This window comes from Myotis lucifugus, unplaced genomic scaffold (assembly GCF_000147115.1).
Source record: "Myotis lucifugus unplaced genomic scaffold, Myoluc2.0 scaffold_467, whole genome shotgun sequence".
Classification (NCBI taxonomy): Eukaryota; Metazoa; Chordata; class Mammalia; order Chiroptera; family Vespertilionidae; genus Myotis; species Myotis lucifugus.
Genome location: NW_005871515.1, coordinates 68,829 through 81,198, shown reverse-complemented (window position 1 = coordinate 81,198; position 12,370 = coordinate 68,829). Strand labels below are relative to the sequence as shown.

The 12,370-nt window shown below is 47.6% G+C and overlaps 1 pseudogene; it reads right to left on the bottom strand.

Moving 5' to 3' along the window:
• Positions 1–5,542: 5,542 nt before the first annotated feature.
• On the bottom strand, positions 5,543–6,114 carry LOC102440760 (annotated as a pseudogene).
• Positions 6,115–12,370: the final 6,256 nt, after the last annotated feature.

Here is a 12,370-nt window from a genome sequence, read left to right as displayed (position 1 = left end):
CCCTGGAACCAGATCACCATGGGCCGCTCAGCAGGCCTCATTTCCCTCTCCCCTGGTGTCTCTCAACCTCCCTCTCATGGATGCCAGCCCAGGTTCTCTCCTCACCCGTGTAACCCACAGCTCCCCCTCTCACTTCGATGCCTCAGGTGGCCCATCTTTTTTGGGAGGACAGAGTGATGCTTTCTCCTAGGCTTCTGGGAGGCTGATTAAACCTGCACGATGACAGGTTCTGCAAGGTGTGAGTCATTTCCTGGAGGCAGCAAAGAGCACCCCCTGAAACCAGTAGGGTGACTGACAAACCTCATTTCATCTGTTGTCTGGTTTTCTTTGGCACGTCCCCAATAGATTCTCAGGGCTTTGTGCTCTGTTCCTCCCCGAGTTTTCCCGGCCAAGTTGAGAAAGCTTCCTCAACATGGCACTGCCGCTAAGTTGCCAACCTGGGAAATCTTTTGCCTGATTTGTAGTGTTTTCCCTGTGGCAGAGCCTACAGCTGCTAATGTGACTTTTTCCTCAGTGAATGGAGGAGTCTTTTTTTCATTACCACATGGAAAGGAAAGAGCCTGTTTCTCCTACGCTTGAGTTACTGGGCATTCTCACTGTTCCCTCTGTGGACTTCCACCTTCCCTAAACCTCTTCGACTCTGAGAAATAAAAGTAGGAGGACAGAAAACTATCTACTACTCCCAAGATTTCATGGGAAAAAGTACAGAGCAGCTGCCCTAAAGTCCTTCCAATGGTGGATTTCCTAATTCTTTCCTGAGGATCCTAATGAGGCATTGTTCACACTTGTTGATGAATGTGTTATTGCATAATTCCGACATGGTAAACTAGATGCTCTTTTATAGCAAAGAAAACCTGTGGGCAAATACATTTGGGACTATAAACATTTTGACTTTTTGCTACTTTTTAAAAAACAATTATTGAGCAATGGGGTTTCAAGGACACATATGTAATACCTTAATCAATAAAGAAAAAAAAAGAGATGGGAGACATGACACTCACTCTTAAGTAGCTTCCCATTTTTTTGGTCAAACAGGGTATGCACAGTGTAACAATGGGCAATACTGTAAGTTAGTGTCCACTCTCTTCATGTACAAAGAGACAGGGATGCTCATGGTCTGGGTGGGGAATAATAGCGAGATGGAGGCAGAGGCAGCAATGGGAAGACCCACAGGTGCAGGCTGCAGGGTGCCTGGGTATCAGACTGGGGTGTTCAGGCTTGACTGTGGCATGCTGCCAGGCTCTGATTATGCACATCTGTGTAGGAGTTTGGTGGGGTCAGTACAAGCTCCAACTCATCAGAACACATTCAAGCTGAACCTCAGTGAATCTTATCACCTGGACAATGGATGACTGGTTTATGGATATGTTTTTAGGGGGGTGGCATTAACTAGAGTCGCCTGATATGAAAAGTCCAGGTGCTTATATCGTCATTTAGTCAGGATGATAATTGTCTCATTTTGAAGGAGCTTAATGATAAAATTAGGAAATCATTTGTCAAAATATGTAAGCTGTAGCTACAGATGCAGGCTGAGTGGAGGTCCCTGTGACTGCTGTGCAAAAGAGGAGTGGGTTGGGGGTCGGAGGGGTCCGGGGCACTGAGAATGGGTCACCGCTGATTCTCACACCCACGTGGAGGAGGATTTATAATACAGGATGGGCCTGTTACAGAAATTGTTACACATTGAAACAATTAAGAAGATCTTTAAAAAGAGAAAGTCATTCTTGACTTGCCAGTTAACATTGTTGGAGCAATATAAAACATATTTAGGGAGAAACCAATAGATATAATTTATTCAGACAAGAGTGAACACCAAATGCAAGGTATTCCGGAGATGCTTTTTATTGTTGATCAGAAATAGGTTATAAACATAGCCTGTGTATGAAACCTATCAGAAGGAGAATCACATAAAAACAGACAATGGAATTTGTCTTTATTAGTAACTTTACAAATGCCATGAAGAAAAGAATGCATGGTACACTTCCCACATTTACAGATGACACAAAATTCTTCTAAAAATGAAAATACCAACCCAGTGAGAATGAGCCACAAGAAGGTTTTTTGTTTTATTTTATAAAAGTAGCATAACTTGTCCGATGGCCTCCACTGTGAGGAGGTTGAGGATATACATTTCCCTTTATGGAAGCGAGGCAGTGTGGAGATTCTAAATATGCTCATAGGGTGAGAGGCTCTGAATCACCAATTACAGTGCAGCAAAGAAGACAGTGGAACGAATGAGCATATTGAGCGTTCTCAGAGTGTCGGAAACAAACCAGAAGACATTTTATTTCCCAAGTGCAGAACCTGGGGTGGAAGCCACGGCACCAGAAGTTAAGGCCGTAACCATGGAGTCAGAGAAAATGCAGAGGGGGCATGTGAGATGATGAGTGGGCAGTGTGGAGAGACACAGGAAAGTCCTCACAGGGTTTCAGCATCGCCGTTGAGAAGTTTGGTGCCATTAGATTCTAGATCCTTTGAATGGGATCTGCTGATGCTGTTGGCTTTTAGGATCTCATATCAAGTCTTCTGAAATCTATATATATAAAACCCTAATATGCAAATAGACCGGACAGCGAACAATTGAACAACTGAACAACCGGTCACTATGATGTGTGCTGACCACCAGGGGGTGCGCATGGAACATGGCAGGCGTCGGCCACGGCAGATGGTGGAGCAGGTGAATGGGGGTGCCAGACCAAGGCGGAGCACCGGTCGCTGTGATCGGGGCGAGCCTCTGGTGGTTACTGAAAATTCTTTGCTCCCTCACACCATGGTCCCACCCAGCTCTTGCACCCGCTGCCGGTGACAGCCCCACTCACACCTGCAGCCGGTGCCAGCCTGAGTTCCTCTGCACCATCAGTGGGTGCGAGCCCACTGCAGTCAGCACATGGGAGTGGCGGTGATGGGAGTGGGGCTGCTGGCAGACAGGGGATGGGGGCGGAGGGGGGCGCAGTGGGAGGGGCCAGGTGGGGGCATGGAGGATGGGCCAAGACCCGGGCCTGTGCCCACCACAGCCTCGAGGCCCACAGTTCCTTTCAAGGTGCACAAATTTGTGCACTGGGCCCCTAGTTTCACAATAATGACTCTTGGTGGAGGGTTTTTAATTCATTGTGCTGCAAACCAATAGACCCCTTCAATTTAGAAAATCATGTTCTTTTGTTCTAGGAATTTTACTGTGAGATCTCCTTCATAATTTCTTCTATGTATGCCTTTTGCTTTCTCTTTTCCAAATATTTTAATTTATTTCTGAGAGGAAGGAAGAGGGAGAAAGATAGAAAGATCAATGATGGGAATCTTTGATTTGCTGCCTCTTGCAAACCCTCCACTGGGGATAGAGCCCATAACCTGAGCATGTGTCCTGACTGGGAATCAAACCACCTGTGACCTCCTGGTTCATAGGTTGACTCTCAACCACTGAGCCACACCAACCGGCTGCCATTTTCTTTCTTTGTGGAAATCCTATTTGTTGGCCGTGGGCTTCTTGGATTGATTGTTTTTCTTTCCTTTTCCTTCTATTAATTCTTTGAACTTAATTTGTTCTGCTCTCTGAGAGATTTTTCTCAATTCTACATCCAGCTGGTCTTTGTAATATATATATATTTTTCATTTTAACTATAATTTATAAGAGATTTCCAATTTTTTATACCCTTCTAATCTCATTTCATGGTTGCAATATTTTTTTCTCTCTCTCAGAGTGGGTCAAATTATTTTCTGCTCCTTGCATTTGTATGTTTCCTTGGTTCTGGTGTTGGCTTGTTTGAGCTGTTTTCACTATGGAGACTTTCCTTTGAAAAGCTCCTGGAACTATGATGACAGGGCTGTGAACACCTGGGGTGAGCTCTTTTATGGAGAGCTCACCAATATCAGTGTCTGTTGGTCTTGTCTCTAAATTTCTCAATGCAAACACTTCCTGCTGGTGTGGGGGATGGATGAAGTTAACATATTTTGGAGCAAACTGGTTTAAGGGGGTTGGGGCGGGCAGTGGATTTCGAACTCGTCACCCTCATTGTATTTCCTGTAGAAGTGGAGTTCTTACACAGAGTTGCAAGAAAAGCATTTTGGGACCCACGCATGGGTTAAGACTTATTGGAGCAAACACAAAGGACTCAAAGAAGAGTCCCCAGGTGTCGGGTGTCTCATTCACTACCAGATGGATCAGGTGGCTCAGCTCTGTCCCACTGTGGAAGAAGTCCAGCCTTGTCTTCACCAAGCCTAGAAGAAGGGCCAGAGTCTAGAGATGTGCCATTACCTCACAACGGCAGTGCATCTGAAGCTGCCATAGCTCAATTTAGTCCATGACAAAGCTTAGTCCAGCTCATTCAGCTAGTCCCCATCCGGCTAGTTTAGTCTCTTCCCGGCTGCACTCCATCTGGCACCTTGCTTGCATACATAGGCCCACCCTTGGAGCCCACCCAAGCTTGGGCTTGAGAGGCTGCTGCAGAGAGAGAACATGCATGAATGGGCAAATGCGACGGGCCTTTGTTAAGCTTTGATTATATTACCTCGGGTTTGGGAAGGGGTAAGTTTAGTTTCTTGCTTTGCTGTTTTTAAAATTTTTATTTATTGATTTTAGAGCAAGAGGAGGGGAGAGAGAGAGAGGGAGAGAGAGAGAGATTTGTTGCTCTGCTTATTATGCATTCATTGATTGATGTTTGTATGTCCTCTGGGGATCAAACCTGCAACCTTGGAATATCAAGACGATGCTCAAACCAACTGAGCTACCCTGCCAGGGAGGTCTTCTTTCAAACTAGCCAATCTCTTTCCTGGCTCTTTGTGGGCTTGTGCCTTTCTGTTGGGGTTTTGTGTCCCTTATTTAATCCAATTTCCCCCCAGTTAGATGCCTCCCTCTTATGGTCACCATCTTGGCTCCTACTTCGCGTGTGCCCGGCAGAGGAATTTCCCCTTTACTCCAACTCCCCCTACCCTCTCTGCCAATAATCTGCAGGGAACAGACCAGAGGTTCCCTGGGGAGATTAGAAAGCTTGTCATTCTCCCTACAGGGGTAAGGGTGAGGATGTTAATCCCCTTGGTGGAGATGCAGCCATCTCCTGGGGGTCTGAAGCTGTAACTTCCAGACCTAACCTTGATTCCAGGCGCAATCAGACCCAGCGATCCAGCAGCTCTGGTTTCTTTTGTTAACTCCTAGCTACCTAAGCTAACAACTGTTTGAAGTAAGGCACAGCTCCTCTGCCTTCCATTTGAGTCATGTCCTCAGGTTTGAGGGGTTTGTTTATTTGCTTTGCCTCTCTGGTTCCATTTTTCTGCAGAATAAACCCTCTGCCCCAGTGACAGGTAGGCTATTTGCTGACTTCAGGGTATAGTGGAAGGGATCTAGGTGTCCTTATATATATTCCCCCCACCCCCCAGCAATAATCTGCCTTTTTTCAGCCCCTTATCTTGCACCACCTTCAATTCATAAGTATTTCTGCATTTCTGTGACATAAAGTGACTTTATTTTATTGGCATCTCCTGTCTGAATTTGCTATTTGGACATCCATTTCGCTAAAATTTTCATCAATTTTAAAAATTACTGATAGTTCATTTAAAAAGGTTGATCTGCAATGGTGACTTCCACCTCGACTCCTGATGGAAGTAATCTGCTAAACAATCTCAGGACTGTGCAAGTCAATGAGTCACTTGTGGGTCCTCATCCCCAAAAGATCTCAAGTCTTAGAACCTTCCCCACAAGGAGTTTCGCTTGTAGTGATTCTGAGTCTTTTTTTTTAAAATATGTTTTATTGATCTTACAGAGAGGAAGGGAGAGGGATAGAGAGTTAGAAACATCGATGAGAGAGAAACATCGATCAGCTGCCTCCTGCACACTCCCTACCGGGTAGGTGTCTGCAACCAAGGTACATGCCCTTGACCGGAATCGAACCTGGGACCCTTGAGTCCACAGGCTGATGCTCTATCCACTGAGCCAAACCAGTCAGGGCAGTGATTCTGAGTCTTGGGAGGCATCTGAACTGGTCCTATCACCTTGAGATTCTTTTTCTTTGCGCCTCTGATCAAGGCAGCACACACCTTCTCAAAGACTTTATGTTGTGCTAGTTAAAGTAACCCTAATTCGTTGAATGCCTCTGGTTCCAACGGGCAGGCATCTTTAAAAGCCATGGCTGTGGCATGGCTTCCTGACTGACTCATTTTTCAGTGACGAGTAAGCAGCGGGAATGAAGCTGCACTGAAGCTGCAACCGTTTTCCTCAAAGAGTATCATCAATTTTTAGCCAACATTTTCATCCAAACAATTGTTTCTTTCCTGTGCAATCATTTACTTTCTCCAAGTCTTTTCTTCTGAATCCTTCCACAGGGTCGCTTTTGGAGCTTATCTGAGTCTCTATTCAAATCTTTTCTGCTTATTTAAAAGAATATGGGGAGAGAGGGGGCAGAATTATGCAATTTAAATTTGCTTATAAAGACATTGAAAAGAGCCAGAATTGAGACAAGTACAGAAGAGAGTTTGGTCTGTGTGTCTGTGCTTATCGCTCACATTTGCTGGGGTCTGGAGTCCTGTGAAGTTACGGACCTTATTTCTCTAATTGGCCGGACTATTTTGTTAGCAATCAGCTGGGCCAGAGCCATGGCTGAGCTTGTTTTGCTATGCACAGCATGCCCGGTATGCAAGGCTGTGGGGGGGGTGGAGTGGGGTTGGGGGCAATGACTTTGGGGCCCATCACTGTGCTGACTGACACCTGCATCCAGAGTACTTTCCAGAAACTGTGGAAGCAGCAGCAATCTTGCCGTCCAGCTCCACTCTGGCAGCCCTGGGTCCCTCTTGGCCTCCAATCCCTGCCCTCTGAGCCCAGGAGTTTCTAATGGCAACCACTTGCTCTCACTCCTCAGAGGTGTTCCTCTCCCCTGTTGGGATCACATGTTGCTCCACCTTTGCTCTGTCTGGTCACATGGGTACCAGCAGAAATTCTTCCAAGCCTCTGCCTGTGGATGCCTCTTCCCACCGTCCCCAGCACTGAGGCGGTCACTCGAGGAGCACTCAGGAGGGGTGGGGGAGCGGGGCAGTTAAAATGCTTGGATCACTGTCTTGACTCAAGTTCTAGGATTTTCCCCATCCCCTCCCCACCGCCGGCTTCTCAGTCATTTTTTCCTTTTCCTTTCTATTCTTCTTCTCCTTCTCTACTTCTGCTTCCTCCTCATCTCTCCCCTTTAAAAAAAAATTGTCTGTGGTATACATATAGTAACATGCACTAATTTTAAGTGCATGCTGGGTAAATGTATGTGCGTGTAACTGCCACTCAGGTAAAAACTCAGAACACTGTCCTCACCTCAGAAGGCTGTCCCTCCTCAATCACCTGCCTCTTCCCCAAGGCAATCACTGTTCCCACTCCTATCCCCATCCATTGCTTTAGCCCGTTCTTGGATTTCTCCAGTTACTCAGGTCTCTCTTTTTCTCAACTTGATTTTATAATTTCGCTAAATTTCTTAAAGGGAAACCTATGAGGTGTTGTTCCTCCGAAATATGGCATCTCACTCCACCCTCCTTGTTAAGTGTTACTGTCCCCACTTTACAAGTGAGAAAATCAAGGCCAGAGGCTAAATAATCAGCATGAGCTTAGTCACTCTCTCACATTAAAAGCAGCAGAATCCAGATTTCATCTCAGGTTAGCCTGGCTCCAGAGTCTGAGCTCTTTCTCTATAAACTATTATCTCAACAAACACCTTCTGCTCACAAACAAAACTTAACTCAGGGTACTTTGTTTTTGTAGCAGGGAAGTGTTACTAAAGTTTGAATGAGCCGTGGGAACTTTCCTGCATATTTTGAGAAATGTGCTATGCAACCTTCATATCTACTCCAATGTGGCTTTTCCTCCCTCCTGAGACACCTTTCAAATTGTTTCTGAAACTGGCCTCAGATTTCCCATGCTTATGGCCGACTTGCACAATCAAAAGTAAAGGTCAATTCCCCTTTCTTTCCAGAAGAGGGCAGTAAACTCCACACTAATTGATTAGACTAAGAACTCTCTATTGAAGGATTCTGCCGGTGACTATTCACTAATTATTGTGAGCCTTTACACACACTTACAAATGTCCAGTAACCCTTATTTTCTACATCCTGTTCTCCCTTTCCCCCTTTGCACTCACCACACCCTTATCTCCCCTCTAACGTCGGCCTGTCTGAACCAAGCCGCACTGTGCCCTGCTTCTGACCTCCTCCCAGCCCTGACAGGGGTGGATGAGGATTCCGTTTTCCTTGGGCCAATCCTAAAAAGCTGTTCAGCAGCTTGTGTGAATGACTTACCTCAAGGTAAATGTGAATGGCTGACCTCAGTGCAACAAACATTGCCTAACATCTGAGTGGTACTGAGCAGATCTGTAAGAGAACTTCTAAAATAGCATTTAAAACTGCAAATAAAGGAGCTAGATAGCACTTACTACGTGCTAGGTACTTCTTAAACACAGGAGCCCACAGAGGCAGTCACAGCCTCCATGTAGCCTTGCACGTGCAGGTGAGCTCCAAGTTCACGGGACAGAGAGACAGGAGGAGACGGAGACCCGGAGGAAGGTGATCGCTGCAATTTAAGAGCTTGCTTTGGCGCCAAACTTGCTGTTGATCTGGGGTGAGTGGGCCAGAGCCTCTCCCTGACCTACTTAAACCTCACGAGGGTGAGTGGCCTCCTATCTCTGATGTCCTGCAGCCCTCATGGCTGTGTCACTCACCTGGGTTGTTTTTTTTAATTGATTTTTACAGAGAGGAAGGGGGATAGAGAGTTAGAAATGAGAGAGAAACATCGATCAGCTGCCTCCTGCACACCTCCTAGTGGGGATGTGCCTACAACCAAGGTATATATGCCCTTGACCGGAATCGAACCTGGGACCTGTCAGTCTGCAGGCCGACGCTCTATCCACTGAACCAAACCGGTCAGGGCTCACCTGGGTTTTTATACACTCAGCCTTGTGTTTCATCTTTACTATCCCGAGTGGAGGAATGGGGTCTCCCCAAGCCAGAGTGGGGGCTCCTCCAGGGAGCTGCACACTACGCTGTTCACTCTTTGGCCTTCTTAGAACTTTCCACAGCACATGCGCTTAGAAAATCTTGACTGATGGGAACTTAGGGAGTCCCAGTGCTGGCGCTCACTCACTGGAATTTCCCCCGTCTGGGTCTAGGTGTCCTCATCCATGAAACAGGGAGGTTAGTCCTCACCAATCCTATCGTTCTGGATTCTATGCATCCTGCTTCCTCTTTTTTAAGGTCTGTGTAGAGAAGTGATGCATAACAAAAACAGCAGTTATGCCCTAGCCAGTTTGGCTCAGTGGATAGAGTGTGGGTCTGTGGACTGAAGGGTCCCGGCTTCGGTTCCAGTCAAGGGCACGTACCTCAGTTGCAGGCTCAATCCCTGGCCCTGGTGGGGACATGTGCAGGAGGCAACCAATCGATGTGTCTCTCTCTGTGTGTCTCTTCCTCTCCCTTCCAGTCTCTCTAAAAATCAATGGAAAAATATCCATGTGTGAGGATTAACAAAAGAAATTAAACACACACACACAACAACCAGCAGCCACTGGGGGTAGGAGGGGGGCTGGAGAATGTTTTACTGACCTGTGATTGGCAAATCTGTTTCACTTCTGGGTTTCTGCTTTTGGGTGTGGGCATTTTTCATGTCAATATCAGAGCAGTTCTGAGGAGTCAAAAGGGAGCAGGAAGTTTGGGTTGGAGACATCCCTGGGAGGCCCACTGCAGCCCCAACTGTGGCCGCTCCTCCCTCTTCCGAAACAGCAGAGGCGTTAGAGGTGGTGGCACTGAGAGGCTGCAGGGAACTGGAGGACGTGGCTCCCCAGAGGCCGTGAAAACCCGTCACCAGCAGAGCCCTCCTCAGCATAAGACTGAATTGCAGCCAGACCTGCATGCCTGGAATCACGCCCGTCCCTGGAACCCAGCCCCTCGGTGCCCTGATCTCCCTTTCCAAGGGGACAGCCACGCCTTGCTCAACAGGCCATGTGATGGGTGTGGGGGAAGACCAGCCCTCAGGGTTCAAATACACAGCAGCAAGTCCTTGCTGCACCTGTCATTCACTCTGAGTCCTCAAGAGGGCATCCCTCAAGGGCCTGTTTCTGTGTATGTGGAGCTGTGACAAGCACCTGAACCAGAGCCCTGGGGTCAGTGGGGTCACTGTGGGAAGGCACACATGGCAGTGAGTCTGTTGACATACAGGCCACAGGCCCCAAGAACTTCGGAAAGATTTCCCTCCTTCCCAGAACATCTTTGTGAGTTTAGTGGGGTCTCTGGAGGCTGGATTTTCACCCAGAGGAGGACAAATAGTGGGAAGGAGGAGGAGAAGCCCCTGGCACTAATGGAGATGCAGAGCCTGAAAGCTGAATCTCACTTTAGGATGCCAGCACTGGGAAGGAGGAACACAGACAGGCTCACAGGCTGAACTAGTCACTACAAGCCCCTCGATTATGCAGTGAGTCCAGCCGGGCCGAGGGCAAGCCCCATCAGCTCCACCCGTTGCCATGTGATCAGCATGTGTCAGTATAAATGGAGGGGAAAGATTCACATAAATGGATACAATATTACCAGGCTTCGGTGACCTGTGTGCAGCCAAGAAGTCAGGACTTGGCACAAAAAAAAACCCTCATGCTTGCGTCGCCCGGCCTGGCAGAACACGCAGGCATCGTCTCGCTGCTGTCCGGTGCCGGTGTCATCACCAACCTGGCCAAGGGCCCAGGGATCACCGCCAGCTGTGCCCTCTGAAAATCCAGGGGAGAGGGCCAGACCTCAGCACAGGAAATGTCTGGAGAGTCATTCGGATAACTTCTGTGCGATCCTTCTGAGTCTGTTTCCCCATCCCCCACGGCAGAGCAGAGGTTTCCACTCTCAGCAGGAATTGTGGCAGGATAGTAAGAAGCTAGGGAAAGTCCTTGACAAGTGGAATAAGGGAAACTGAGACAAAATCATTAAACAAGGCCAAATGATTTGAGCAATTTACAGTCAGCTAATGAATCACAAGGCTTTATCTTCCCTAACCAAGGACCCCTAGGAGCAAACGGTTACACATTCCAGACTGTCCCAGGGCAGAACGGCCTTGATGCTGGTCCCTCTTCAATGATGTGTGTGTGTCTGTGTGTGTCTGTGTGTGTGTGTGTGTGTGTGTGTGTGTGTGTGTTGTTTGTTTGTTTTCTTAATACTCACCTGAGGATATTTTCCATTGCTTTTCAGAGAGAGTGGAAGGGAGAGAGGGGAAGAGAGAGAGAGAGAGAGAGAGAGAGAGATCAATTGGTTGCCTCCCAAACATGTAGGACAGGGAAGATGGGGATTGGGGGGCAGGGGGGTGGTGGTGAGAAGAGAACCTGCAACCCAGGTTGGTGCCCTTGACCAGGAATTGAACCCATGACCCTTAGGTGTGTGGGCTGGCGCTCTAACCACTGAGCTACCAGTCAGGGCTCAATGATGTTCTTTTTAAAAAAAATATTTGTATTGATTTCAGAGAGGAAGGGAGAGAGAAAGAGAGAGAAACATCAATGATGAGAGAGAATTATTGATCGGCCGCCCCCTTAATGATGTTCTTAATGAGGTTCTTTAAAAATGAAACTAACCAGCCCAGCTGGTATGGCTCTGTGGTTGAGCGTCACCCTATGATCCAGGAGGTCATGGTTGTGGGCACGATCCCCAGTGGGAGGCATGCGGGGGGGGCGGGGGCAGCCGATCAATGATTCTCTCCATCATTGATGTTTCTATCTTTCTCTTCCTTTCCCTTCCTGCTTGAAATCAATGAAAATATATATTAAAAAAAAACACACACGAAACTAACCAGAAAATAACCCCTGTCCCTTCTATACACACATTTTGATGAATCAACAAATTGAAGGACACACCTGAGCAGTTAATGAATATTCTGTTAAGACCCTTCCCTGAGACCTCCCTTAAGATTCCGGCCAAAGAGAGAGAAAAAGCTTCAAGACAAAGGAGCCACAGCATGCCCTCGATAGAGCACACCCAGGCCTTGTATCTCTGCTGTTTTTCTCCTAAACCCTAGGGGGCCCCACGAGACTTGCAATGAGAGGAGCAGCAGCTCATGCCAGGCTTACCCCTGAGCCTGTCTCCAGGCCCCCCTTTTCTCTGACTTCCCAGTGAGCTCACTTCTGTCACTGTGACTTTAACTTGTCAGAGAGCTGAAGCAGCCTGGCCTGGGCTCTCTCCTGTGCTTTGTCTAGCCTAAGCCCTTCCTTTGTTTCACTGGCCCCAGCTTTAATAAACATACTCTCAAAATCACCTGGACTCGCATTGTGAAATCTTTCCTACATGAAGTCAAGAACCCACACACTACTGGCGGGCCCAAGGTAGACCTGCTCCAGGCCTAGACCCTTCTGGTAACAGAATCACAGACGCTTAGCACGTGCAGAGACCTATGGGTGTGAGG